Source organism: Haemaphysalis longicornis, unplaced genomic scaffold (genome assembly GCF_048455015.1).
Source record: "Haemaphysalis longicornis isolate Haplotype H1 unplaced genomic scaffold, Haemaphysalis longicornis Haplotype H1 scaffold_10, whole genome shotgun sequence".
NCBI lineage: Eukaryota > Metazoa > Arthropoda > Arachnida > Ixodida > Ixodidae > Haemaphysalis > Haemaphysalis longicornis.
The window spans coordinates 138,245,355-138,249,702 of record NW_027526204.1 but is presented as its reverse complement, the minus strand read 5'-3'; positions in this window follow the sequence as shown (position 1 = coordinate 138,249,702).

Here is a 4,348-nt window from a genome sequence, read left to right as displayed (position 1 = left end):
TTCTACGTGTAGCTCGAAGCACTCTGGTTGGCCGATGAAGACAAAGTTAAACGTTTTCTTTCTGGTGGTTTGTTCGTACGAATGCAGTTTCATAGGCACCGTGTGAGGGATCATTCAATGTTTACGTGAGTATTCTTGGACTATATCGAACCTTATTCATCTGCTAGTCCTCGCCAGTCCGCGTGCAGTACTCGCACGACGTGAGAGTGATGAGGATACATGTGAAAAACAAATAGCGAATCGAGGTGAGGGGCTCATTATCTGGGAAGCCCAGTGCATCTGCACGGGTCGATGAGTTGCGCTTTCATTTCTCATAAGTTACGACTATATGAAATGGCTGAAGCTGTGCGTTTATTTCTGGTTCGAATAATTGTTGCAGTGCATCAGAAACTGACCAATATGAGCACCGGTCATGCTGCCAGCTTTTCGAAAAGGAAACAATTGTACCAGGGCAATTGTTTATATTTGAAACCTTAATACGAGCTTGAAAGGTTATTGAAATTCGCTATAAAACTACATTTATATCGGCTGTGGTGCCTAAGACTGCTTACCACCCTCCCCCTTCTTCCTGTCGAACTGTCATGGACAAGGACCTCCAGTCCGTAGCACGCGCTGCTCTCAACTGTTGCCTGTTTTTTTCAACGACGAGTCTTTCTTGGGTTACTTAAACACAGAAATTTTGGTCTGTCTGTCTGTCTGTCTGTCTGTCTGTCTGTCTGTACGTACGTACGTACGCACGCACGCACGCATGCATGTATGTATGTATGTATGTATGTATGTATGTATGTATGTATGTATGTATGTATGTATGTATGTATGTATGTATGTATGTATGTATGTATGTATGTATGCATGCATGCATGCATGTATGCATGCATGTATGCATGTATGCATGCATGTATGTATGTATGTATGTATGTATGTATGTATGTATGTATGTATGTATGTATGTATGTATGTATGTATGTAAGACAGAAATAAGAATTGGCAGTCAAGAAGACCTCGGAAAGCAAAGGGGAGGGTGTAGTAGCTCAAGATAAAGAATTTGGAAAATAAGAAAGTGGAGAAAAAATGCCCGCCAGGTGGAATTCGAACCCACGACCTCCAGAATAACCGGTATTCTGGAGGTCGTGGGTTCGGTTCTGGAGAAGTTTGAGTGGCGCCCCCTGGCTCTAACGTCGGCTTAGGGACTCGCCCCGCTGTCGTCTGCTACACTTCGCTTGTGAGGGACAGCAGAGCCTGTGCTAGAGATCGCCCGCTTGGATGTTGTAGTGCAATAAAAAGCGTATTTATAGTATTTCAGTTATTTTTACCAGCTTCTGACACATCCGAATAATTTCAAGCTGTATCCCCCACAAGTCTGCAACAGACGAGGAGAGAGAGAACAACTTTCTTCTTCAGAGCATCGGTCAGATGATCGCGTTTAACTCGTCCTTTCTAGCCTATTCACGAATTTCAACGCTCAGAGCTCCTCGGTAAGTATTCAAAATACGTAGGCTTCCGTACAGTATTTTTGAGATGCTCTTATGAAGACTCAACAGCCTAATGCTACGTACCAAGCCGCAGGTCCCTACACGCTCCTTGAACAGCAGGAAATAAAGCGGCTGTCTTCTATTTCTTTCGCTGTTGACTTGTATCACGTGAATGTTTTTTTGTTTGTTTGTGTCTGTGTCCAACGCATTAATTTTTCTGCGCCGTCACAAACGTATTTTTAGTTGGTTTGGGGATGTTTGGGAGGCTCACAAAGACCGTGTGGATATTTTCTTCAGACTTTATGGCAAACATTACCTTCCCAAAGTGTATTTCGTTATGGCTGCGTGCAAGAAGGTGCATATCCGCAGCGTACGTGGTTTATTCCCATGCAAATAGAATTAGAAGGTTTGTGCTACGCCATCGCGATCGCGCTCCAGACAACGTACGCTGTCCAGAGTACTCGAAGGCGGCTTTCGTGCTCCCGAAATTCTACCGTAACCATCTTTATCAAAACGAACTGACTCTCAATCCAAACAATTATGTCGTGATTACGGTGCTGAAGGTGTGATATACTCGCTAACGAACGCAATAAACAGTATACGTGCATATATTACAAGAAGCAAAAGCGATGAATATTTCCAAGCAGCTCTATTGTTTTCCACCCCTTCCAGGCGTAAAGAACAAATTCTACTCGGGATGACGTTCTATGGAGCGAAGAAAATTACTCTTACTTTCTTGTCCTGGAATGAGGACCCGGCCCACTAATCAGCTTTTCTCCTCCTCCGTCTCCTTCTCCTCTTGAGTGCACTTTTCCTATAACGCATATCTGAATATTGGGAAGATAAGGGTGGGAAATTTACCAAATTTCCCTCCAGGTCTAAACAAACATAGCGTTACGGTATCTTTGCCGTAGACATGACTCGTTTCTCTCAATAAACCTCCATACTAGTTAGAAGCCTGCATGGTATAAAACCATCACGCGTTATACACACAGTAGGTTATTTGGAACTCAACCTACAGTTTTGGCAGCCCATAGTGCATGTCGGCATACTTTCATGCCATGACAACGTAGAATGATGCGATAAAAAACTTTCAGTCGTTCGACAAGGTTGCAAAAAGTTTTTCACCTGACATATGATTACCGGGAATCCTAATGGCTTCTGCCAAAGCGGACATCCTTGAAGGCCTGGTATTTGTTTTGGTCTTGCATTTTTGCTGTCATCGGTTATTAGCAGCTGGCTATTCCCTTTGTTCTAAAAATTGCTGAATTCAGAAGCTGACGCCTACTCCGACCATTCGCGCTCCGCACAGGGCCGGCTTCGGAAAAACTGGGGTGACGCCGGCAACGTTTCTTCCGGAGCGGAATCAAAAACTATACTTTAAATGACGCCTTGAGCTAGTGCATGCGATTTTAAGAGTTTTATTATGATAAAAAGTTACGCACACGCAAAGTTTGGTGCGGACAAGCTTCATACGCCAACCGAGCGCAAAGAAACAGCAGGGAGAGCGAGCCTAAGTGAAGCAGACGACAAGGTCCAACCACATGCAGCGTACTTCTGGCGTTTTTTCGCGCCGCGCGAGCGTCAGCGTCGTTCGGCGGCAGCACGTCGGCACGCAGAAGAGGACGAGACCGGCGAAGTCGCGCGCCAGTCGCTGCGTCGGCGGCGTTGCTGGACACGTATGCCATCCTGTTGAAGTCGTTTGTGAGCAGTTATTGTCGATTCTTCAACTGCAGTTATCAAGACCCCAGCTTTAGCCACAAAAAAATCACTTGGCGTCTTTATTCATCGCTGAGTGTGTTGGCGGGCAAATATTTAAATGCTGCGAAATGTATCTCGAGTCAGCACGGTCAAATCTGAACAAAATAAGATAGGATGATAAACGAAGACGCACTTCGCACAACTGCTTTACTTGCTACTTGATTTAACCTTCATGTTATGTACCGACTGCACGTTCATGAATTTGAAGTATAAGCAAAACAAGTTTCAGCGCTGCCTTGATACGAAGGTTATCGTCGAATGTCATTTGTAGGTTAAAAGGCAAGGTACTCTGGCACACTGTCTGGACCCCGTTAAATGAACAGATCAAACCCTCACCGCAAAAAAAAAAAAAAAAGAAAAAAGAAATCACCGAGGCTTTGCCAGGATTCCAACCACGGACTTTCAAAACAAAAGTCCGGCGCTCAACCACTCGACCATGCCAGGATTTTTTTTTTGTAACAATAACTTTATTTGCAGATATATACAGAGCCGTATGCAGTGATTACAGTGGTTTCCGAGCACATCAGAACATGGCTTCACTTAAACATAAAAAGGAGGCGTTCGGCTATCATGCGAGGAGAGGGTCATAATGCTTTGCCAAGTAAGTGTAAGCCAGTCGAGGAGTATTGCCCGCAAAGCCACAGAGCGTTTGTGAAACTTAAGCAAGAGAGATTGCGTACAGGGCTACTGTGTCATTGCACAAAGTTTAAAGTAAACGGGATAGAGGGAAGGGAGTAAATAGAGCTCTTGGTTAAAGCCATTTCATGGTATAAGTGGGCTCCAGCGTTACCCGGAGCTAGCCCTCAAATTGCGTCCCATCTCCTCTGCTGTTGTGACTCGAGAGAGAGAGAGAGAGAGAGAGAGAGAGAGAGAGAGAGAGAGAGAGAGAGAGAGAGAGAGAGAGAGAGAGAGAGAGAGAGAGAGAGAGAGAGAGAGAGAAAAAAAAAACTTTATTATGAACAGATGGGTTAAGGAGACGGGGTGGCCGCCAGGCTGGTGGCGACTAAAGCAGCTCGTTCAACCAAGAGCTCCTGGGTGGCCAGGTCGGAGCTGCCCAGCGCCTCCTCCCACTGCTCGCTGCTGGTGATTGGGGGGAAAGGGTCTTGAGGGCATTC